Source organism: Rhinichthys klamathensis, unplaced genomic scaffold (assembly GCF_029890125.1).
Source record: "Rhinichthys klamathensis goyatoka isolate OS25496 unplaced genomic scaffold, OSU_Roscu_1.1 h1tg000011l_1, whole genome shotgun sequence".
In the NCBI taxonomy this organism is placed as follows: Eukaryota; Metazoa; Chordata; class Actinopteri; order Cypriniformes; family Leuciscidae; genus Rhinichthys; species Rhinichthys klamathensis.
In genome coordinates, this window is record NW_026606564.1 from 10,641,057 (window position 1) to 10,663,242 (window position 22,186).

The following is a 22,186-nucleotide window of genomic DNA, read 5'->3' on the forward strand; positions in this document are numbered from 1 at the left end:
CAGGCTAGTAAACAGGGCCACTGATAACAGCGGATAAAAAGTTATATGGCACATTTACTAATAGGGACTAAACGTCAATAATATGCTTTACATTGACTATGGCCTGCCCATACTTTGACTACAAACTTGGTCCTCAAATCATTATGTATTTTGCAATGGCCTACATGTAACTTTATCGTTGCACTCTTTCTATAAGTTATAAATAGCTAGTAAGATAACGGTAACTAACGTTAGAGTATGTAAGTAATTATTCTAGCGATATATAATGCTAGATAAGGTGTGCTAGTACATTATTTCAGCAACATGACAAGCCATTGAATTAGCAGGTTTTAATTGTTGCTTAGCAGAGTGCGTGACATTTTATCTACATGTTATGCGGCTAGAGTTTTGACACCGAGTCAATGGGCTCTGTGTAATTCTTTCTTTTTCGCTTGTTTATCGTCATCAGTCTTTTTCCTTTTACCTCTTTGTTTTATGAGCAGGTGTCACTCGAGAATTGGCAGTTTAGGTTGTTTCTCCGTCATAAGCACAGCTGCAGCACGCCGGAAATCTTGAGTTTGAACGACGGTACGCGCTCGCGCTGTGCAAGAGAGGGGTGTGATCAGCGCGTACACGAGCGTGATTGACACTTCTAAGACATTCCGGTTGTTTCTGACCGGGAGCGTGTATTTCTTGCAAATGGCAATAGGACCACTAGGAGGAGCCAAAGGAGCGTGATTTTTACACAGATTATCTGTCTCATATTCTACTGTCAGGACATAATGACAGTTTTAGCAAATACATTTTTTCAAAAGTTACCTACAGCAGCTTTAAGGATGATGTCGTTAAAGTTGGCAGCAAGGTACTTTGAACGGCTTTGCCAGGCGCACTTGGCTCTCTCGAAACACTAAAGACATCATACGACGAGGATGGGATTCGAACCCACGCGTGCAGAGCACAATGGATTAGCAGTCCATCGCCTTAACCACTCGGCCACCTCGTCACTCGCCTGCACGTCTGCCCGAAGCTGGGCTGTGGTGTGTTTCTGCAGCTATTTTAAGGATGATGTCGTCAAAGTTGGCAGCAAGGTACTTTGAACGGCTTTGCCAGGCGCACTTGGCTCTCTCGAAACACTAAAGACATCAAACGACGAGGATGGGATTCAAACCCACGCGTGCAGAGCACAATGGATTAGCAGTCCGTCGCCTTAACCACTCGGCCACCTCGTCACTCGCCTGTAAGTCTGCCCGAAGCTGGGCTGTGGTGTGTTTCTGCAGCTATTTTAAGGATGATGTTGTTAAAGTTGTCAGCAAGGTACTTTGAACGGCTTTGCAGGTCAGTTGAAGGTAACCCTTCGACTGACCTGCAAGGAGCATTGGGTTCTATGGGTTAGGAGACTCACAACTGTGTTGATAGAGGGAGATGTGCTTATGTTTCTTTTCTGTGCTGCTTCTGCTTTGTTTGAAAGAACCTAGAGAGAACGCCTGTGTCGAGAAATAGGCAGCATAATGGATTAGTAGTCCATCGCCTTAACCACTCGGCCACCTCGTCACTCGCCGGCACGTCTGCCCGAAGCTGGGCTGTGGTGTGTTTCTGCAGCTATTTTAAGGATGATGTTGTTAAAGTTGGCAGCAAAGTTAATTGAACGGCTTTGCCAGGCGCACTTGGCTCTCTCGAAACACTAAAGACATCATACGACGAGGATGGGATTCGAACCCACGCGTGCAGAGCACAATGGATTAGCAGTCCATCGCCTTAACCACTCGGCCACCTCGTCACTCGCCGGCACGTCTGCCCGAAGCTGGGCTGTGGTGTGTTTCTGCAGCTATTTTAAGGATGATGTTGTTAAAGTTGGCAGCAAAGTTCATTGAACGGCTTTGCCAGGCGCACTTGGCTCTCTCGAAACACTAAAGACATCATACGACGAGGATGGGATTCGAACCCACGCGTGCAGAGCACAATGGATTAGCAGTCCATCGCCTTAACCACTCGGCCACCTTGTCACTCGCCGGCACCTCTGCCCGAAGCTGGGCTGTGTTGTGTTTCTGCAGCTATTTTAAGGGTGATGTTGTTAAAGTTGGCAGCAAGGTACTTTGAATGGCTTTTCCAGGCGCACTTGGCTCTCTCGAAACACTAAAGACATCAATCGACGAGGATGGGATTCGAACGAGCACAATGGATTAGCAGTCTATCGCCTTAACCACTCGGCCACCTCGTCACTCGCCTGCACGTCTGCCCGAAGCTGGGCTGTGGTGTGTTTCTGCAGCTATTTTAAGGATGATGTTGTTAAAGTTGTCAGCAAGGTACTTTGAACGGCTTTGCAGGTCAGTTGACGGTAACCCTTCGACTGACCTGCAAGGAGCATTGGGTTCTATGGGTTAGGAGACTCACAACTGTGTTGATAGAGGGCGATGTGCTTATGTTTATTTTCTGTGCTGCTTCTGCTTTGTTGGAAAGAACCTAGAGAGTACGCCTGTGTCGAGAAAAAGGCAGCATAGCTTGCATTGGACCTCTCTCAGAATATGTTTGCAGTGTCCTTGCACTCTTCATTATCCTACCCAACCTCGTAGGGGGCTCGTCGAATCGATCCCGAACTCAAACATATTCTTGGAGATTGAGCGTTATAACTCCGCCCCTTTGCTACCAGGATACCCATAATTCTTTCCCCCCAAAATTACGAAAGCAGCACACTTTTTGTTCTTTGAGTGAAGAGAGAACAATGAATAAACCTTTTTGTGCACATCACTCGCCTGTTTCGTAGACACACCATGCAGCCGTCAGTGCCAAAAAGCTTATTACATGGCAGTTTAAAGCTTGATACCACCCTGTCGTTACATGTCCAGATAAAAGCACGGGAGACGTCGCTACCTTCGCCAGGCATTCTTTCGCAGAGGCAATATCGTAGTCTATGAGGCTCATCCGAGACGTGATCTTTGCTGGTTGAAAACTTTACCCAATACCCCGCTGGGATGACTTGAAATACAGTCAGCCTTGGCAATTTTTGTCAGCTTCTTATGAGGCTTCGTGACTTGTTGAAAAAAAAGAATTGTGTTTTGGCTCCCTGAACGTGCTGCTTTCGCTGTGGTGGCGAAAGCATGAGCTTGAATAAGGCTGGTGTAGCCAGGATTAGGACCTCCCTTAGAATGTGTTTTTGTATTTCTAATGGTCATATCCATGCACCAGGGGGCTTCTTGTATTGACCCTGTCCTCAACAATGTTTTAAGAAATTAACATGAGCATTTTCTGCAGCTATAATTATATTATATTAAAGCTGCAGTAGGGAGTTTTGAGAAAACGTTGACTTAGCCTGAAAATTTGAACAAGCACAACTTACAGGTCCCACCCCCTTGCTCTCTGCTGCGCTACAGCCCTCCCTCCACAGCAGGCTAGTAAACAGGGCCACTGATAACAGCGGATAAAAAGTTATATGGCACATTTACTAATAGGGACTAAACGTCAATAATATGCTTTACATTGACTATGGCCTGCCCATACTTTGACTACAAACTTGGTCCTCAAATCATTATGTATTTTGCAATGGCCTACATGTAACTTTATCGTTGCACTCTTTCTATAAGTTATAAATAGCTAGTAAGATAACGGTAACTAACGTTAGAGTATGTAAGTAATTATTCTAGCGATATATAATGCTAGAAAAGGTGTGCTAGTACATTATTTCAGCAACATGACAAGCCAGTGAATTAGCAGGTTTTAATTGTTGCTTAGCAGAGTGCGTGACATTTTATCTACATGTTATGCGGCTAGAGTTTTGACACCGAGTCAATGGGCTCTGTGTAATTCTTTCTTTTTCGCTTGTTTATCGTCATCAGTCTTTTTCCTTTTACCTCTTTGTTTTATGAGCAGGTGTCACTCGAGAATTGGCAGTTTAGGTTGTTTCTCCGTCATAAGCACAGCTGCAGCACGCCGGAAATCTTGAGTTTGAACGACGGTACGCGCTCGCGCTGTGCAAGAGAGGGGTGTGATCAGCGCGTACACGAGCGTGATTGACACTTCTAAGACATTCCGGTTGTTTCTGACCGGGAGCGTGTATTTCTTGCAAATAGGAGGAGCCAAAGGAGCGTGATTTTTACACAGATTATCTGTCTCATATTCTACTGTCAGGACATAATGACAGTTTTAGCAAATACATTTTTTCAAAAGTTACCTACAGCAGCTTTAAGGATGATGTCGTTAAAGTTGGAAGCAAGGTACTTTGAACGGCTTTGCCAGGCGCACTTGGCTCTCTCGAAACACTAAAGACATCATACGACGAGGATGGGATTCGAACCCACGCGTGCAGAGCACAATGGATTAGCAGTCCATCGCCTTAACCACTCGGCCACCTCGTCACTCGCCTGCACGTCTGCCCGAAGCTGGTCTGTGGTGTGTTTCTGCAGCTATTTTAAGGATGATGTCTTCAAAGTTGGCAGCAAGGTACTTTGAACGGCTTTGCCAGGCGCACTTGGCTCTCTCGAAACACTAAAGACATCAAACGACGAGGATGGGATTCGAACCCACGCGTGCAGAGCACAATGGATTAGCAGTCCATCGCCTTAACCACTCGGCCACCTCGTCACTCGCCTGCAAGTCTGCCCGAAGCTGGGCTGTGGTGTGTTTCTGCAGCTATTTTAAGGATGATGTCGTTAAAGTTGGCAGCAAGGTACTTTGAACGGCTTTGCCAGGCGCACTTGGCTCTCTCGAAACACTAAAGACATCATACGACGAGGATGGGATTCGAACCCACGCGTGCAGAGCACAATGGATTAGCAGTCCATCGCCTTAACCACTCGGCCACCTCGTCACTCGCCTGCACGAAGCTGGGCTGTGGTGTGTTTCTGCAGCTATTTTAAGGATGATGTCGTCAAAGTTGGCAGCAAGGTACTTTGAACGGCTTTTCCAGGCGCACTTGGCTCTCTCGAAAAACTAAAGACATCAATCGACGAGGATGGGATTCGAACCCACGCGTGCAGAGCACAATGGATTAGCAGTCCATCGCCTTAACCACTCGGCCACCTCGTCACTCGCCTGCACGAAGCTGGGCTGTGGTGTGTTTCTGCAGCTATTTTAAGGATGATGTCGTCAAAGTTGGCAGCAAGGTACTTTGAACGGCTTTTCCAGGCGCACTTGGCTCTCTCGAAACACTAAAGACATCAATCGACGAGGATGGGATTCAAACCCACGCGTGCAGAGCACAATGGATTAGCAGTCCATCGCCTTAACCACTCGGCCACCTCGTCACTCGCCGGCACGTCTGCCCGAAGCTGGGCTGTGGTGAGTTTCTGCAGCTATTTTAAGGACGATGTTGTTAAAGTTGGCAGCAAGGTACTTTGAACAGCTTTTCCAGGCGCACTTGGCTCTCTCGAAACACTAAAGACATCAATCGACGAGGATGGGATTCGAACCCACGCGTGCAGAGCACAATGGATTAGCAGTCCATCGCCTTAACCACTCGGCCACCTCTTCACTCGCCTGCAAGTCTGCCCGAAGCTGGGCTGTCGTGTGTTTCTGCAGCTATTTTAAGGATGATGTTGTTAAAGTTGTCAGCAAGGTACTTTGAACGGCTTTGCAGGTCAGTTGACGGTAACCCTTCGACTGACCTGCAAGGAGCATTGGGTTCTATGGGTTAGGAGACTCACAACTGTGTTGATAGAGGGAGATGTGCTTATGTTTATTTTCTGTGCTGCTTCTGCTTTGTTGGAAAGAACCTAGAGAGAACGCCTGTGTCGAGAAAAAGGCAGCATAGCTTGCATTGGACCTCTCTCAGAATATGTTTGCAGTGTCCTTGCACTCTTCATTATCCTACCCAACCTCGTAGGGGGCTCGTCGAATCGATCCCGAACTCAAACATATTCTTGGAGATTGAGCGTTATAACTCCGCCCCTTTGCTACCAGGATACCCATAATTCTTTCCCCCCAAAATTACGAAAGCAGCACACTTTTTGTTCTTTGAGTGAAGAGAGAACAATGAATAAACCTTTTTGTGCACATCACTCGCCTGTTTCGTAGACACACCATGCAGCCGTCAGTGCCAAAAAGCTTATTACATGGCAGTTTAAAGCTTGATACCACCCTGTCGTTACATGTCCAGATAAAAGCACGGGAGACGTCGCTACCTTCGCCAGGCATTCTTTCGCAGAGGCAATATCGTAGTCTATGAGGCTCATCCGAGACGTGATCTTTGCTGGTTGAAAACTTTACCCAATACCCCGCTGGGATGACTTGAAATACAGTCAGCCTTGGCAATTTTTGTCTGCTTCTTATGAGGCTTCGTGACTTGTTGAAAAAAAAGAATTGTGTTTTGGCTCCCTGAACGTACTGCTTTCGCTGTGGTGGCGAAAGCATGAGCTTGAATAAGGCTGGTGTAGCCAGGATTAGGACCTCCCTTAGAATGTGTTTTTGTATTTCTAATGGTCATATCCATGCACCAGGGGGCTTCTTGTATTGACCCTGTCCTCAACAATGTTTTAAGAAATTAACATGAGCATTTTCTGCAGCTATAATTATATTATATTAAAGCTGCAGTAGGGAGTTTTGAGAAAACGTTGACTTAGCCTGAAAATTTGAACAAGCACAACTTACAGGTCCCACCCCCTTGCTCTCTGCTGCGCTACAGCCCTCCCTCCACAGCAGGCTAGTAAACAGGGCCACTGATAACAGCGGATAAAAAGTTATATGGCACATTTACTAATAGGGACTAAACGTCAATAATATGCTTTACATTGACTATGGCCTGCCCATACTTTGACTACAAACTTGGTCCTCAAATCATTATGTATTTTGCAATGGCCTACATGTAACTTTATCGTTGCACTCTTTCTATAAGTTATAAATAGCTAGTAAGATAACGGTAACTAACGTTAGAGTATGTAAGTAATTATTCTAGCGATATATAATGCTAGATAAGGTGTGCTAGTACATTATTTCAGCAACATGACAAGCCATTGAATTAGCAGGTTTTAATTGTTGCTTAGCAGAGTGCGTGACATTTTATCTACATGTTATGCGGCTAGAGTTTTGACACCGAGTCAATGGGCTCTGTGTAATTCTTTCTTTTTCGCTTGTTTATCGTCATCAGTCTTTTTCCTTTTACCTCTTTGTTTTATGAGCAGGTGTCACTCGAGAATTGGCAGTTTAGGTTGTTTCTCCGTCATAAGCACAGCTGCAGCACGCCGGAAATCTTGAGTTTGAACGACGGTACGCGCTCGCGCTGTGCAAGAGAGGGGTGTGATCAGCGCGTACACGAGCGTGATTGACACTTCTAAGACATTCCCGTTGTTTCTGACCGGGAGCGTGTATTTCTTGCAAATGGCAATAGGACCACTAGGAGGAGCCAAAGGAGCGTGATTTTTACACAGATTATCTGTCTCATATTCTACTCTCAGGACATAATGACAGTTTTAGCAAATACATTTTTTCAAAAGTTACCTACAGCAGCTTTAAGGATGATGTCGTTAAAGTTGGCAGCAAGGTACTTTGAACGGCTTTGCCAGGCGCACTTGGCTCTCTCGAAACACTAAAGACATCATACGACGAGGATGGGATTCGAACCCACGCGTGCAGAGCACAATGGATTAGCAGTCCATCGCCTTAACCACTCGGCCACCTCGTCACTCGCCTGCACGTCTTCCCGAAGCTGGGCTGTGGTGTGTTTCTGCAGCTATTTTAAGGATGATGTCGTCAAAGTTGGCAGCAAGGTACTTTGAACGGCTTTGCCAGGCGCACTTGGCTCTCTCGAAACAATAAAGACATCAAACGACGAGGATGGGATTCGAACCCACGCGTGCAGAGCACAATGGATTAGCAGTCCATCGCCTTAACCACTCGGCCACCTCGTCACTCGCCTGTACGTCTGCCCGAAGCTGGGCTGTGGTGTGTTTCTGCAGCTATTTTAAGGATGATGTTGTTAAAGTTGTCAGCAAGGTACTTTGAACGGCTTTGCAGGTCAGTTGAAGGTAACCCTTCGACTGACCTGCAAGGAGCATTGGGTTCTATGGGTTAGGAGACTCACAACTGTGTTGATAGAGGGAGATGTGCTTATGTTTCTTTTCTGTGCTGCTTCTGCTTTGTTTGAAAGAACCTAGAGAGAACGCCTGTGTCGAGAAAAAGGCAGCATAATGGATTAGTAGTCCATCGCCTTAACCACTCGGCCACCTCGTCACTCGCCGGCACGTCTGCCCGAAGCTGGGCTGTGGTGTGTTTCTGCAGCTATTTTAAGGATGATGTTGTTAAAGTTGGCAGCAAAGTTAATTGAACGGCTTTGCCAGGCGCACTTGGCTCTCTTGAAACACATCATACGACGAGGATGGGATTCGAACCCACGCGTGCAGAGCACAATGGATTAGCAGTCCATCGCCTTAACCACTCGGCCACCTCGTCACTCGCCGGCGCGTCTGCCCGAAGCTGGGCTGTGGTGTGTTTCTGCAGCTATTTTAAGGATGATGTTGTTAAAGTTGGCAGCAAGGTACTTTGAACGGCTTTTCCAGGCGCACTTGGCTCTCTCGAAACACTAAAGACATCAAACGACGAGGATGGGATTCGAACCCACGCGTGCAGAGCACAATGGATTAGCAGTCCATCGCCTTAACCACTCGGCCACCTCGTCACTCGCCTGCAAGTCTGCCCGAAGCTGGGCTGTGGTGTGTTTCTGCAGCTATTTTAAGGATGATGTTGTTAAAGTTGGCAGCAAAGTTAATTGAACGGCTTTGCCAGGCGCACTTGGCTCTCTCGAAACACTAAAGACATCATACGACGAGGATGGGATTCGAACCCACGCGTGCAGAGCACAATGGATTAGCAGTCCATCGCCTTAACCACTCGGCCACCTCGTCACTCGCCGGCATGTCTGCCCGAAGCTGGGCTGTGGTGTGTTTCTGCAGCTATTTTAAGGATGATGTTGTTAAAGTTGGTAGCAAGGTACTTTGAACGGCTTTTCCAGGCGCACTTGGCTCTCTCGAAACACTAAAGACATCAATCGACGAGGATGGGATTCGAACCCACGCATGCAGAGCACAATGGATTAGCAGTCCATCGCCTTAACCACTCGGCCACCTCGTCACTCGCCTGCAAGTCTGCCCGAAGCTGGGCTGTGGTGTTATTCTGCAGCTATTTTAAGGATGATGTTGTTAAAGTTGTCAGCAAGGTACTTTGAACGGCTTTGCAGGTCAGTTGACGGTAACCCTTCGACTGACCTGCAAGGAGCATTGGGTTCTATGGGTTAGGAGACTCACAACTGTGTTGATAGAGGGAGATGTGCTTATGTTTATTTTCTGTGCTGCTTCTGCTTTGTTGGAAAGAACCTAGAGAGAACGCCTGTGTCGAGAAAAAGGCAGCATAGCTTGCATTGGACCTCTCTCAGAATATGTTTGCAGTGTCCTTGCACTCTTCATTATCCTACCCAACCTCGTAGGGTGCTCGGCAAACATATTCTTGGAGATTGAGCGTTATAACTCCGCCCCTTTGCTACCAGGATACCCATAATTCTTTCCCCCCAAAATTACGAAAGCAGCACACTTTTTGTTCTTTGAGTGAAGAGAGAACAATGAATAAACCTTTTTGTGCACATCACTCGCCTGTTTCGTAGACACACCATGCAGCCGTCAGTGCCAAAAAGCTTATTACATAGCAGTTTAAAGCTTGATACCACCCTGTCGTTACATGTCCAGATAAAAGCACGGGAGACGTCGCTACCTTCGCCAGGCATTCTTTCGCAGAGGCAATATTGTAGTCTATGAGGCTCATCCGAGACGTGATCTTTGCTGGTTGAAAACTTTACCCAATACCCCGCTGGGATGACTTGAAATACAGTCAGCCTTGGCAATTTTTGTCGGCTTCTTATGAGGCTTCGTGACTTGTTGAAAAAAAAGAATTGTGTTTTGGCTCCCTGAACGTGCTGCTTTCGCTGTGGTGGCGAAAGCATGAGCTTGAATAAGGCTGGTGTAGCCCGGATTTGGACCTCCCTTAGAATGTGTTTTTGTATTTCTAATGGTCATATCCATGCACCAGGGGGCATCTTGTATTGACCCTGTCCTCAACAATGTTTTAAGAAATTAACATGAGCATTTTCTGCAGCTATAATTAAATTATATTAAAGCTGCAGTAGGGAGTTTTGAGAATACGTTGACTTAGCCTGAAAATTTGAACAAGCACAACTTACAGGTCCCACCCCCTTGCTCTCTGCTGCGCTACAGCCCTCCCTCCACAGCTCGTCCTGCACAGCGGAGCCTGTCGTGAACGCGCAGGCTAGTAAACAGGGCCACTGATAACAGCGGATAAAAAGTTATATGGCACATTTACTAATAGGGACTAAACGTCAATAATATGCTTTACATTGACTATGGCCTGCCCATACTTTGACTACAAACTTGGTCCTCAAATCATTATGTATTTTGCAATGGCCTACATGTAACTTTATCGTTGCACTCTTTCTATAAGTTATAAATAGCTAGTAAGATAACGGTAACTAACGTTAGAGTATGTAAGTAATTATTCTAGCGATATATAATGCTAGATAAGGTGTGCTAGTACATTATTTCAGCAACATGACAAGCCAGTGAATTAGCAGGTTTTAATTGTTGCTTAGCAGAGTGCGTGACATTTTATCTACATGTTATGCGGCTAGAGTTTTGACACCGAGTCAATGGGCTCTGTGTAATTCTTTCTTTTTCGCTTGTTTATCGTCATCAGTCTTTTTCCTTTTACCTCTTTGTTTTATGAGCAGGTGTCACTCGAGAATTGGCAGTTTAGGTTGTTTCTCCGTCATAAGCACAGCTGCAGCACGCCGGAAATCTTGAGTTTGAACGACGGTACGCGCTCGCGCTGTGCAAGAGAGGGGTGTGATCAGCGCGTACACGAGCGTGATTGACACTTCTAAGACATTCCGGTTGTTTCTGACCGGGAGCGTGTATTTCTTGCAAATGGCAATAGGACCACTAGGAGGAGCCAGAGGAGCGTGATTTTTACACAGATTATCTGTCTCATATTCTACTGTCAGGACATAATGACAGTTTTAGCAAATACATTTTTTCAAAAGTTACCTACAGCAGCTTTAAGGATGATGTCGTTAAAGTTGGCAGCAAGGTACTTTGAACGGCTTTGCCAGGCGCACTTGGCTCTCTCGAAACACTAAAGACATCATACGACGAGGATGGGATTCGAACCCACGCGTGCAGAGCACAATGGATTAGCAGTCCATCGCCTTAACCACTCGGCCACCTCGTCACTCGCCTGCACGAAGCTGGGCTGTGGTGTGTTTCTGCAGCTATTTTAAGGATGATGTCGTCAAAGTTGGCAGCAAGGTACTTTGAACGGCTTTTCCAGGCGCACTTGGCTCTCTCGAAAAACTAAAGACATCAATCGGCGAGGATGGGATTCGAACCCACGCGTGCAGAGCACAATGGATTAGCAGTCCATCGCCTTAACCACTCGGCCACCTCGTCACTCGCCGGCACGTCTGCCCGAAGCTGGGCTGTGGTGTGTTTCTGCAGCTATTTTAAGGATGATGTTGTTAAAGTTGGCAGCAAAGTTCATTGAACGGCTTTGCCAGTCGCACTTGGCTCTCTCGAAACACTAAAGACATCAAACGACGAGGATGGGATTCGAACCCACGCGTGCAGAGCACAATGGATTAGCAGTCCATCGCCTTAACCACTCGGCCACCTCGTCACTCGCCTGCAAGTCTGCCCGAAGCTGGGCTGTGGTGTGTTTCTGCAGCTATTTTAAGGATGATGTTGTTAAAGTTGGCAGCAAGGTACTTTGAACAGCTTTTCCAGGCGCACTTGGCTCTCTCGAAACACTAAAGACATCAATCGACGAGGATGGGATTCGAACCCACGCGTGCAGAGCACAATGGATTAGCAGTCCATCGCCTTAACCACTCGGCCACCTCTTCACTCGCCTGCAAGTCTGCCCGAAGCTGGGCTGTCGTGTGTTTCTGCAGCTATTTTAAGGATGATGTTGTTAAAGTTGTCAGCAAGGTACTTTGAACGGCTTTGCAGGTCAGTTGACGGTAACCCTTCGACTGACCTGCAAGGAGCATTGGGTTCTATGGGTTAGGAGACTCACAACTGTGTTGATAGAGGGAGATGTGCTTATGTTTATTTTCTGTGCTGCTTCTGCTTTGTTGGAAAGAACCTAGAGAGAACGCCTGTGTCGAGAAAAAGGCAGCATAGCTTGCATTGGACCTCTCTCAGAATATGTTTGCAGTGTCCTTGCACTCTTCATTATCCTACCCAACCTCGTAGGGGGCTCGTCGAATCGATCCCGAACTCAAACATATTCTTGGAGATTGAGCGTTATAACTCCGCCCCTTTGCTACCAGGATACCCATAATTCTTTCCCCCCAAAATTACGAAAGCAGCACACTTTTTGTTCTTTGAGTGAAGAGAGAACAATGAATAAACCTTTTTGTGCACATCACTCGCCTGTTTCGTAGACACACCATGCAGCCGTCAGTGCCAAAAAGCTTATTACATGGCAGTTTAAAGCTTGATACCACCCTGTCGTTACATGTCCAGATAAAAGCACGGGAGACGTCGCTACCTTCGCCAGGCATTCTTTCGCAGAGGCAATATCGTAGTCTATGAGGCTCATCCGAGACGTGATCTTTGCTGGTTGAAAACTTTACCCAATACCCCGCTGGGATGACTTGAAATACAGTCAGCCTTGGCAATTTTTGTCAGCTTCTTATGAGGCTTCGTGACTTGTTGAAAACAAAGAATTGTGTTTTGGCTCCCTGAACGTGCTGCTTTCGCTGTGGTGGCGAAAGCATGAGCTTGAATAAGGCTGGTGTAGCCAGGATTAGGACCTCCCTTAGAATGTGTTTTTGTATTTCTAATGGTCATATCCATGCACCAGGGGGCTTCTTGTATTGACCCTGTCCTCAACAATGTTTTAAGAAATTAACATGAGCATTTTCTGCAGCTATAATTATATTATATTAAAGCTGCAGTAGGGAGTTTTGAGAAAACGTTGACTTAGCCTGAAAATTTGAACAAGCACAACTTACAGGTCCCACCCCCTTGCTCTCTGCTGCGCTACAGCCCTCCCTCCACAGCAGGCTAGTAAACAGGGCCACTGATAACAGCGGATAAAAAGTTATATGGCACATTTACTAATAGGGACTAAACGTCAATAATATGCTTTACATTGACTATGGCCTGCCCATACTTTGACTACAAACTTGGTCCTCAAATCATTATGTATTTTGCAATGGCCTACATGTAACTTTATCGTTGCACTCTTTCTATAAGTTATAAATAGCTAGTAAGATAACGGTAACTAACGTTAGAGTATGTAAGTAATTATTCTAGCGATATATAATGCTAGAAAAGGTGTGCTAGTACATTATTTCAGCAACATGACAAGCCAGTGAATTAGCAGGTTTTAATTGTTGCTTAGCAGAGTGCGTGACATTTTATCTACATGTTATGCGGCTAGAGTTTTGACACCGAGTCAATGGGCTCTGTGTAATTCTTTCTTTTTCGCTTGTTTATCGTCATCAGTCTTTTTCCTTTTACCTCTTTGTTTTATGAGCAGGTGTCACTCGAGAATTGGCAGTTTAGGTTGTTTCTCCGTCATAAGCACAGCTGCAGCACGCCGGAAATCTTGAGTTTGAACGACGGTACGCGCTCGCGCTGTGCAAGAGAGGGGTGTGATCAGCGCGTACACGAGCGTGATTGACACTTCTAAGACATTCCGGTTGTTTCTGACCGGGAGCGTGTATTTCTTGCAAATAGGAGGAGCCAAAGGAGCGTGATTTTTACACAGATTATCTGTCTCATATTCTACTGTCAGGACATAATGACAGTTTTAGCAAATACATTTTTTCAAAAGTTACCTACAGCAGCTTTAAGGATGATGTCGTTAAAGTTGGCAGCAAGGTACTTTGAACGGCTTTGCCAGGCGCACTTGGCTCTCTCGAAACACTAAAGACATCATACGACGAGGATGGGATTCGAACCCACGCGTGCAGAGCACAATGGATTAGCAGTCCATCGCCTTAACCACTCGGCCACCTCGTCACTCGCCTGCTCGAAGCTGGGCTGTGGTGTGTTTCTGCAGCTATTTTAAGGATGATGTCGTCAAAGTTGGCAGCAAGGTACTTTGAACGGCTTTTCCAGGCGCACTTGGCTCTCTCGAAACACTAAAGACATCAATCGACGAGGATGGGATTCAAACCCACGCGTGCAGAGCACAATGGATTAGCAGTCCATCGCCTTAACCACTCGGCCACCTCGTCACTCGCCGGCACGTCTGCCCGAAGCTGGGCTGTGGTGTGTTTCTGCAGCTATTTTAAGGATGATGTTGTTAAAGTTGGCAGCAAAGTTCATTGCACGGCTTTGCCAGTCGCACTTGGCTCTCTCGAAACACTAAAGACATCAAACGACGAGGATGGGATTCGAACCCACGCGTGCAGAGCACAATGGATTAGCAGTCCATCGCCTTAACCACTCGGCCACCTCGTCACTCGCCTGCAAGTCTGCCCGAAGCTGGGCTGTCGTGAGTTTCTGCAGCTATTTTAAGGATGATGTTGTTAAAGTTGGCAGCAAGGTACTTTGAACAGCTTTTCCAGGCGCACTTGGCTCTCTCGAAACACTAAAGACATCAATCGACGAGGATGGGATTCGAACCCACGCGTGCAGAGCACAATGGATTAGCAGTCCATCGCCTTAACCACTCGGCCACCTCTTCACTCGCCTGCAAGTCTGCCCGAAGCTGGGCTGTCGTGTGTTTCTGCAGCTATTTTAAGGATGATGTTGTTAAAGTTGTCAGCAAGGTACTTTGAACGGCTTTGCAGGTCAGTTGACGGTAACCCTTCGACTGACCTGCAAGGAGCATTGGGTTCTATGGGTTAGGAGACTCACAACTGTGTTGATAGAGGGAGATGTGCTTATGTTTATTTTCTGTGCTGCTTCTGCTTTGTTGGAAAGAACCTAGAGAGAACGCCTGTGTCGAGAAAAAGGCAGCATAGCTTGCATTGGACCTCTCTCAGAATATGTTTGCAGTGTCCTTGCACTCTTCATTATCCTACCCAACCTCGTAGGGGGCTCGTCGAATCGATCCCGAACTCAAACATATTCTTGGAGATTGAGCGTTATAACTCCGCCCCTTTGCTACCAGGATACCCATAATTCTTTCCCCCCAAAATTACGAAAGCAGCACACTTTTTGTTCTTTGAGTGAAGAGAGAACAATGAATAAACCTTTTTGTGCACATCACTCGCCTGTTTCGTAGACACACCATGCAGCCGTCAGTGCCAAAAAGCTTATTACATGGCAGTTTAAAGCTTGATACCACCCTGTCGTTACATGTCCAGATAAAAGCACGGGAGACGTCGCTACCTTCGCCAGGCATTCTTTCGCAGAGGCAATATCGTAGTCTATGAGGCTCATCCGAGACGTGATCTTTGCTGGTTGAAAACTTTACCCAATACCCCGCTGGGATGACTTGAAATACAGTCAGCCTTGGCAATTTTTGTCAGCTTCTTATGAGGCTTCGTGACTTGTTGAAAAAAAAGAATTGTGTTTTGGCTCCCTGAACGTACTGCTTTCGCTGTGGTGGCGAAAGCATGAGCTTGAATAAGGCTGGTGTAGCCAGGATTAGGACCTCCCTTAGAATGTGTTTTTGTATTTCTAATGGTCATATCCATGCACCAGGGGGCTTCTTGTATTGACCCTGTCCTCAACAATGTTTTAAGAAATTAACATGAGCATTTTCTGCAGCTATAATTATATTATATTAAAGCTGCAGTAGGGAGTTTTGAGAAAACGTTGACTTAGCCTGAAAATTTGAACAAGCACAACTTACAGGTCCCACCCCCTTGCTCTCTGCTGCGCTACAGCCCTCCCTCCACAGCAGGCTAGTAAACAGGGCCACTGATAACAGCGGATAAAAAGTTATATGGCACATTTACTAATAGGGACTAAACGTCAATAATATGCTTTACATTGACTATGGCCTGCCCATACTTTGACTACAAACTTGGTCCTCAAATCATTATGTATTTTGCAATGGCCTACATGTAACTTTATCGTTGCACTCTTTCTATAAGTTATAAATAGCTAGTAAGATAACGGTAACTAACGTTAGAGTATGTAAGTAATTATTCTAGCGATATATAATGCTAGATAAGGTGTGCTAGTACATTATTTCAGCAACATGACAAGCCATTGAATTAGCAGGTTTTAATTGTTGCTTAGCAGAGTGCGTGACATTTTATCTACATGTTATGCGGCTAGAGTTTTGACACCGAGTCAATGGGCTCTGTGTAATTCTTTCTTTTTCGCTTGTTTATCGTCATCAGTCTTTTTCCTTTTACCTCTTTGTTTTATGAGCAGGTGTCACTCGAGAATTGGCAGTTTAGGTTGTTTCTCCGTCATAAGCACAGCTGCAGCACGCCGGAAATCTTGAGTTTGAACGACGGTACGCGCTCGCGCTGTGCAAGAGAGGGGTGTGATCAGCGCGTACACGAGCGTGATTGACACTTCTAAGACATTCCCGTTGTTTCTGACCGGGAGCGTGTATTTCTTGCAAATGGCAATAGGACCACTAGGAGGAGCCAAAGGAGCGTGATTTTTACACAGATTATCTGTCTCATATTCTACTCTCAGGACATAATGACAGTTTTAGCAAATACATTTTTTCAAAAGTTACCTACAGCAGCTTTAAGGATGATGTCGTTAAAGTTGGCAGCAAGGTACTTTGAACGGCTTTGCCAGGCGCACTTGGCTCTCTCGAAACACTAAAGACATCATACGACGAGGATGGGATTCGAACCCACGCGTGCAGAGCACAATGGATTAGCAGTCCATCGCCTTAACCACTCGGCCACCTCGTCACTCGCCTGCACGTCTGCCCGAAGCTGGGCTGTGGTGTGTTTCTGCAGCTATTTTAAGGATGATGTCGTCAAAGTTGGCAGCAAGGTACTTTGAACGGCTTTGCCAGGCGCACTTGGCTCTCTCGAAACAATAAAGACATCAAACGACGAGGATGGGATTCGAACCCACGCGTGCAGAGCACAATGGATTAGCAGTCCATCGCCTTAACCACTCGGCCACCTCGTCACTCGCCTGTACGTCTGCCCGAAGCTGGGCTGTGGTGTGTTTCTGCAGCTATTTTAAGGATGATGTTGTTAAAGTTGTCAGCAAGGTACTTTGAACGGCTTTGCAGGTCAGTTGAAGGTAACCCTTCGACTGACCTGCAAGGAGCATTGGGTTCTATGGGTTAGGAGACTCACAACTGTGTTGATAGAGGGAGATGTGCTTATGTTTCTTTTCTGTGCTGCTTCTGCTTTGTTTGAAAGAACCTAGAGAGAACGCCTGTGTCGAGAAAAAGGCAGCATAATGGATTAGTAGTCCATCGCCTTAACCACTCGGCCACCTCGTCACTCGCCGGCACGTCTGCCCGAAGCTGGGCTGTGGTGTGTTTCTGCAGCTATTTTAAGGATGATGTTGTTAAAGTTGGCAGCAAAGTTAATTGAACGGCTTTGCCAGGCGCACTTGGCTCTCTTGAAACACTAAAGACATCATACGACGAGGATGGGATTCGAACCCACGCGTGCAGAGCACAATGGATTAGCAGTCCATCGCCTTAACCACTCGGCCACCTCGTCACTCGCCGGCGCGTCTGCCCGAAGCTGGGCTGTGGTGTGTTTCTGCAGCTATTTTAAGGATGATGTTGTTAAAGTTGGCAGCAAGGTACTTTGAACGGCTTTTCCAGGCGCACTTGGCTCTCTCGAAACACTAAAGACATCAATCGACGAGGATGGGATTCGAACCCACGCGTGCAGAGCACAATGGATTAGCAGTCCATCGCCTTAACCACTCGGCCACCTCGTCACTCGCCTGCAAGTCTGCCCGAAGCTGGGCTGTGGTGTGTTTCTGCAGCTATTTTAAGGATGATGTTGTTAAAGTTGTCAGCAAGGTACTTTGAACGGCTTTGCAGGTCAGTTGACGGTAACCCTTCGACTGACCTGCAAGGAGCATTGGGTTCTATGGGTTAGGAGACTCACAACTGTGTTGATAGAGGGAGATGTGCTTATGTTTATTTTCTGTGCTGCTTCTGCTTTGTTGGAAAGAACCTAGAGAGAACGCCTGTGTCGAGAAAAAGGCAGCATAGCTTGCATTGGACCTCTCTCAGAATATGTTTGCAGTGTCCTTGCACTCTTCATTATCCTACCCAACCTCGTAGGGGGCTCGTCGAATCGATCCCGAACTCAAACATATTCTTGGAGATTGAGCGTTATAACTCCGCCCCTTTGCTACCAGGATACCCATAATTCTTTCCCCCCAAAATTACGAAAGCAGCACACTTTTTGTTCTTTGAGTGAAGAGAGAACAATGAATAAACCTTTTTGTGCACATCACTCGCCTGTTTCGTAGACACACCATGCAGCCGTCAGTGCCAAAAAGCTTATTACATGGCAGTTTAAAGCTTGATACCACCCTGTCGTTACATGTCCAGATAAAAGCACGGGAGACGTCGCTACCTTCGCCAGGCATTCTTTCGCAGAGGCAATATCGTAGTCTATGAGGCTCATCCGAGACGTGATCTTTGCTGGTTGAAAACTTTACCCAATACCCCGCTGGGATGACTTGAAATACAGTCAGCCTTGGCAATTTTTGTCAGCTTCTTATGAGGCTTCGTGACTTGTTGAAAAAAAAGAATTGTGTTTTGGCTCCCTGAACGTGCTGCTTTCGCTGTGGTGGCGAAAGCATGAGCTTGAATAAGGCTGGTGTAGCCAGGATTAGGACCTCCCTTAGAATGTGTTTTTGTATTTCTAATGGTCATATCCATGCACCAGGGGGCTTCTTGTATTGACCCTGTCCTCAACAATGTTTTAAGAAATTAACATGAGCATTTTCTGCAGCTATAATTATATTATATTAAAGCTGCAGTAGGGAGTTTTGAGAAAACGTTGACTTAGCCTGAAAATTTGAACAAGCACAACTTACAGGTCCCACCCCCTTGCTCTCTGCTGCGCTACAGCCCTCCCTCCACAGCAGGCTAGTAAACAGGGCCACTGATAACAGCGGATAAAAAGTTATATGGCACATTTACTAATAGGGACTAAACGTCAATAATATGCTTTACATTGACTATGGCCTGCCCATACTTTGACTACAAACTTGGTCCTCAAATCATTATGTATTTTGCAATGGCCTACATGTAACTTTATCGTTGCACTCTTTCTATAAGTTATAAATAGCTAGTAAGATAACGGTAACTAACGTTAGAGTATGTAAGTAATTATTCTAGCGATATATAATGCTAGATAAGGTGTGCTAGTACATTATTTCAGCAACATGACAAGCCATTGAATTAGCAGGTTTTAATTGTTGCTTAGCAGAGTGCGTGACATTTTATCTACATGTTATGCGGCTAGAGTTTTGACACCGAGTCAATGGGCTCTGTGTAATTCTTTCTTTTTCGCTTGTTTATCGTCATCAGTCTTTTTCCTTTTACCTCTTTGTTTTATGAGCAGGTGTCACTCGAGAATTGGCAGTTTAGGTTGTTTCTCCGTCATAAGCACAGCTGCAGCACGCCGGAAATCTTGAGTTTGAACGACGGTACGCGCTCGCGCTGTGCAAGAGAGGGGTGTGATCAGCGCGTACACGAGCGTGATTGACACTTCTAAGACATTCCCGTTGTTTCTGACCGGGAGCGTGTATTTCTTGCAAATGGCAATAGGACCACTAGGAGGAGCCAAAGGAGCGTGATTTTTACACAGATTATCTGTCTCATATTCTACTGTCAGGACATAATGACAGTTTTAGCAAATACATTTTTTCAAAAGTTACCTACAGCAGCTTTAAGGATGATGTCGTTACAGTTGGCAGCAAGGTACTTTGAACGGCTTTGCCAGGCGCACTTGGCTCTCTCGAAACACTAAAGACATCATACGACGAGGATGGGATTCGAACCCACGCGTGCAGAGCACAATGGATTAGCAGTCCATCGCCTTAACCACTCGGCCACCTCGTCACTCGCCTGCACACGTCTGCCCGAAGCTGGGCTGTGGTGTGTTTCTGCAGCTATTTTAAGGATGATGTTGTTAAAGTTGTCAGCAAGGTACTTTGAACGGCTTTGCAGGTCAGTTGAAGGTAACCCTTCGACTGACCTGCAAGGAGCATTGGGTTCTATGGGTTAGGAGACTCACAACTGTGTTGATAGAGGGAGATGTGCTTATGTTTCTTTTCTGTGCTGCTTCTGCTTTGTTTGAAAGAACCTAGAGAGAACGCCTGTGTCGAGAAAAAGGCAGCATAATGGATTAGTAGTCCATCGCCTTAACCACTCGGCCACCTCGTCACTCGCCGGCACGTCTGCCCGAAGCTGGGCTGTGGTGTGTTTCTGCAGCTATTTTAAGGATGATGTTGTTAAAGTTGGCAGCAAGGTACTTTGAACGGCTTTTCCAGGCGCACTTGGCTCTCTCGAAACACTAAAGACATCAATCGACGAGGATGGGATTCGAACCCACGCGTGCAGAGCACAATGGATTAGCAGTCCATCGCCTTGACCACTCGGCCACCTCGTCACTCGCCTGCAAGTCTGCCCGAAGCTGGGCTGTGGTGTGTTTCTGCAGCTATTTTAAGGATGATGTTGTTAAAGTTGTCAGCAAGGTACTTTGAACGGCTTTGCAGGTCAGTTGACGGTAACCCTTCGACTGACCTGCAAGGAGCATTGGGTTCTATGGGTTAGGAGACTCACAACTGTGTTGATAGAGGGAGATGTGCTTATGTTTATTTTCTGTGCTGCTTCTGCTTTGTTGGAAAGAACCTAGAGAGAACGCCTGTGTCGAGAAAAAGGCAGCATAGCTTGCATTGGACCTCTCTCAGAATATGTTTGCAGTGTCCTTGCACTCTTCATTATCCTACCCAACCTCGTAGGGGGCTCGTCGAATCGATCCCGAACTCAAACATATTCTTGGAGATTGAGCGTTATAACTCCGCCCCTTTGCTACCAGGATACCCATAATTCTTTCCCCCCAAAATTACGAAAGCAGCACACTTTTTGTTCTTTGAGTGAAGAGAGAACAATGAATAAACCTTTTTGTGCACATCACTCGCCTGTTTCGTAGACACACCATGCAGCCGTCAGTGCCAAAAAGCTTATTACATGGCAGTTTAAAGCTTGATACCACCCTGTCGTTACATGTCCAGATAAAAGCACGGGAGACGTCGCTACCTTCGCCAGGCATTCTTTCGCAGAGGCAATATCGTAGTCTATGAGGCTCATCCGAGACGTGATCTTTGCTGGTTGAAAACTTTACCCAATACCCCGCTGGGATGACTTGAAATACAGTCAGCCTTGGCAATTTTTGTCAGCTTCTTATGAGGCTTCGTGACTTGTTGAAAAAAAAGAATTGTGTTTTGGCTCCCTGAACGTGCTGCTTTCGCTGTGGTGGCGAAAGCATGAGCTTGAATAAGGCTGGTGTAGCCAGGATTAGGACCTCCCTTAGAATGTGTTTTTGTATTTCTAATGGTCATATCCATGCACCAGGGGGCTTCTTGTATTGACCCTGTCCTCAACAATGTTTTAAGAAATTAACATGAGCATTTTCTGCAGCTATAATTATATTATATTAAAGCTGCAGTAGGGAGTTTTGAGAAAACGTTGACTTAGCCTGAAAATTTGAACAAGCACAACTTACAGGTCCCACCCCCTTGCTCTCTGCTGCGCTACAGCCCTCCCTCCACAGCAGGCTAGTAAACAGGGCCACTGATAACAGCGGATAAAAAGTTATATGGCACATTTACTAATAGGGACTAAACGTCAATAATATGCTTTACATTGACTATGGCCTGCCCATACTTTGACTACAAACTTGGTCCTCAAATCATTATGTATTTTGCAATGGCCTACATGTAACTTTATCGTTGCACTCTTTCTATTAGTTATAAATAGCTAGTAAGATAACGGTAACTAACGTTAGAGTATGTAAGTAATTATTCTAGCGATATATAATGCTAGATAAGGTGTGCTAGTACATTATTTCAGCAACATGACAAGCCATTGAATTAGCAGGTTTTAATTGTTGCTTAGCAGAGTGCGTGACATTTTATCTACATGTTATGCGGCTAGAGTTTTGACACCGAGTCAATGGGCTCTGTGTAATTCTTTCTTTTTCGCTTGTTTATCGTCATCAGTCTTTTTCCTTTTACCTCTTTGTTTTATGAGCAGGTGTCACTCGAGAATTGGCAGTTTAGGTTGT

The 22,186-nt window shown here is 46.0% G+C and overlaps 28 non-coding genes across 28 annotated transcripts; 7 read left to right on the forward strand and 21 right to left on the reverse strand.

Annotated features, from left to right (window-relative positions):
- Positions 1-900: 900 nt before the first annotated feature.
- On the reverse strand, positions 901-982 carry trnas-gcu (transfer RNA serine (anticodon GCU)). Its single transcript has one exon. It is a non-coding gene; the product is annotated as a tRNA-Ser (tRNA).
- Positions 983-1,674: 692 nt separating this feature from the next.
- trnas-gcu (transfer RNA serine (anticodon GCU)) lies at positions 1,675-1,756 on the reverse strand. The gene has a single exon. It is a non-coding gene; the product is annotated as a tRNA-Ser (tRNA).
- Positions 1,757-2,858: 1,102 nt separating this feature from the next.
- LOC130101822 (U4 spliceosomal RNA) lies at positions 2,859-2,999 on the forward strand. The gene has a single exon (XR_008809050.1). It is a non-coding gene; the product is annotated as a U4 spliceosomal RNA (small nuclear RNA).
- A 1,247-nt stretch (positions 3,000-4,246) lies between these two features.
- trnas-gcu (transfer RNA serine (anticodon GCU)) lies at positions 4,247-4,328 on the reverse strand. Its single transcript has one exon. It is a non-coding gene; the product is annotated as a tRNA-Ser (tRNA).
- A 144-nt stretch (positions 4,329-4,472) lies between these two features.
- On the reverse strand, positions 4,473-4,554 carry trnas-gcu (transfer RNA serine (anticodon GCU)). Its single transcript has one exon. It is a non-coding gene; the product is annotated as a tRNA-Ser (tRNA).
- A 144-nt stretch (positions 4,555-4,698) lies between these two features.
- trnas-gcu (transfer RNA serine (anticodon GCU)) lies at positions 4,699-4,780 on the reverse strand. The gene has a single exon. It is a non-coding gene; the product is annotated as a tRNA-Ser (tRNA).
- Positions 4,781-4,916: 136 nt separating this feature from the next.
- trnas-gcu (transfer RNA serine (anticodon GCU)) lies at positions 4,917-4,998 on the reverse strand. Its single transcript has one exon. It is a non-coding gene; the product is annotated as a tRNA-Ser (tRNA).
- A 1,105-nt stretch (positions 4,999-6,103) lies between these two features.
- LOC130102158 (U4 spliceosomal RNA) lies at positions 6,104-6,244 on the forward strand. The gene has a single exon (XR_008809140.1). It is a non-coding gene; the product is annotated as a U4 spliceosomal RNA (small nuclear RNA).
- Positions 6,245-7,506: 1,262 nt separating this feature from the next.
- trnas-gcu (transfer RNA serine (anticodon GCU)) lies at positions 7,507-7,588 on the reverse strand. Its single transcript has one exon. It is a non-coding gene; the product is annotated as a tRNA-Ser (tRNA).
- Positions 7,589-7,732: 144 nt separating this feature from the next.
- Positions 7,733-7,814, reverse strand: trnas-gcu (transfer RNA serine (anticodon GCU)). The gene has a single exon. It is a non-coding gene; the product is annotated as a tRNA-Ser (tRNA).
- A 459-nt stretch (positions 7,815-8,273) lies between these two features.
- trnas-gcu (transfer RNA serine (anticodon GCU)) lies at positions 8,274-8,355 on the reverse strand. Its single transcript has one exon. It is a non-coding gene; the product is annotated as a tRNA-Ser (tRNA).
- Positions 8,356-8,499: 144 nt separating this feature from the next.
- On the reverse strand, positions 8,500-8,581 carry trnas-gcu (transfer RNA serine (anticodon GCU)). Its single transcript has one exon. It is a non-coding gene; the product is annotated as a tRNA-Ser (tRNA).
- A 144-nt stretch (positions 8,582-8,725) lies between these two features.
- trnas-gcu (transfer RNA serine (anticodon GCU)) lies at positions 8,726-8,807 on the reverse strand. The gene has a single exon. It is a non-coding gene; the product is annotated as a tRNA-Ser (tRNA).
- Positions 8,808-9,677: 870 nt separating this feature from the next.
- LOC130102366 (U4 spliceosomal RNA) lies at positions 9,678-9,818 on the forward strand. Its single transcript, XR_008809200.1, has one exon. It is a non-coding gene; the product is annotated as a U4 spliceosomal RNA (small nuclear RNA).
- Positions 9,819-11,114: 1,296 nt separating this feature from the next.
- On the reverse strand, positions 11,115-11,196 carry trnas-gcu (transfer RNA serine (anticodon GCU)). Its single transcript has one exon. It is a non-coding gene; the product is annotated as a tRNA-Ser (tRNA).
- A 362-nt stretch (positions 11,197-11,558) lies between these two features.
- trnas-gcu (transfer RNA serine (anticodon GCU)) lies at positions 11,559-11,640 on the reverse strand. The gene has a single exon. It is a non-coding gene; the product is annotated as a tRNA-Ser (tRNA).
- Positions 11,641-12,527: 887 nt separating this feature from the next.
- On the forward strand, positions 12,528-12,668 carry LOC130101828 (U4 spliceosomal RNA). The gene has a single exon (XR_008809051.1). It is a non-coding gene; the product is annotated as a U4 spliceosomal RNA (small nuclear RNA).
- A 1,247-nt stretch (positions 12,669-13,915) lies between these two features.
- Positions 13,916-13,997, reverse strand: trnas-gcu (transfer RNA serine (anticodon GCU)). The gene has a single exon. It is a non-coding gene; the product is annotated as a tRNA-Ser (tRNA).
- Positions 13,998-14,359: 362 nt separating this feature from the next.
- trnas-gcu (transfer RNA serine (anticodon GCU)) lies at positions 14,360-14,441 on the reverse strand. Its single transcript has one exon. It is a non-coding gene; the product is annotated as a tRNA-Ser (tRNA).
- An 887-nt stretch (positions 14,442-15,328) lies between these two features.
- Positions 15,329-15,469, forward strand: LOC130101843 (U4 spliceosomal RNA). Its single transcript, XR_008809054.1, has one exon. It is a non-coding gene; the product is annotated as a U4 spliceosomal RNA (small nuclear RNA).
- A 1,262-nt stretch (positions 15,470-16,731) lies between these two features.
- On the reverse strand, positions 16,732-16,813 carry trnas-gcu (transfer RNA serine (anticodon GCU)). Its single transcript has one exon. It is a non-coding gene; the product is annotated as a tRNA-Ser (tRNA).
- Positions 16,814-16,957: 144 nt separating this feature from the next.
- On the reverse strand, positions 16,958-17,039 carry trnas-gcu (transfer RNA serine (anticodon GCU)). Its single transcript has one exon. It is a non-coding gene; the product is annotated as a tRNA-Ser (tRNA).
- Positions 17,040-17,505: 466 nt separating this feature from the next.
- Positions 17,506-17,587, reverse strand: trnas-gcu (transfer RNA serine (anticodon GCU)). The gene has a single exon. It is a non-coding gene; the product is annotated as a tRNA-Ser (tRNA).
- Positions 17,588-17,731: 144 nt separating this feature from the next.
- Positions 17,732-17,813, reverse strand: trnas-gcu (transfer RNA serine (anticodon GCU)). Its single transcript has one exon. It is a non-coding gene; the product is annotated as a tRNA-Ser (tRNA).
- A 661-nt stretch (positions 17,814-18,474) lies between these two features.
- LOC130101850 (U4 spliceosomal RNA) lies at positions 18,475-18,615 on the forward strand. Its single transcript, XR_008809055.1, has one exon. It is a non-coding gene; the product is annotated as a U4 spliceosomal RNA (small nuclear RNA).
- A 1,262-nt stretch (positions 18,616-19,877) lies between these two features.
- On the reverse strand, positions 19,878-19,959 carry trnas-gcu (transfer RNA serine (anticodon GCU)). The gene has a single exon. It is a non-coding gene; the product is annotated as a tRNA-Ser (tRNA).
- A 468-nt stretch (positions 19,960-20,427) lies between these two features.
- On the reverse strand, positions 20,428-20,509 carry trnas-gcu (transfer RNA serine (anticodon GCU)). The gene has a single exon. It is a non-coding gene; the product is annotated as a tRNA-Ser (tRNA).
- A 661-nt stretch (positions 20,510-21,170) lies between these two features.
- Positions 21,171-21,311, forward strand: LOC130101857 (U4 spliceosomal RNA). The gene has a single exon (XR_008809056.1). It is a non-coding gene; the product is annotated as a U4 spliceosomal RNA (small nuclear RNA).
- The last annotated feature ends 875 nt before the right edge of the window (positions 21,312-22,186 follow it).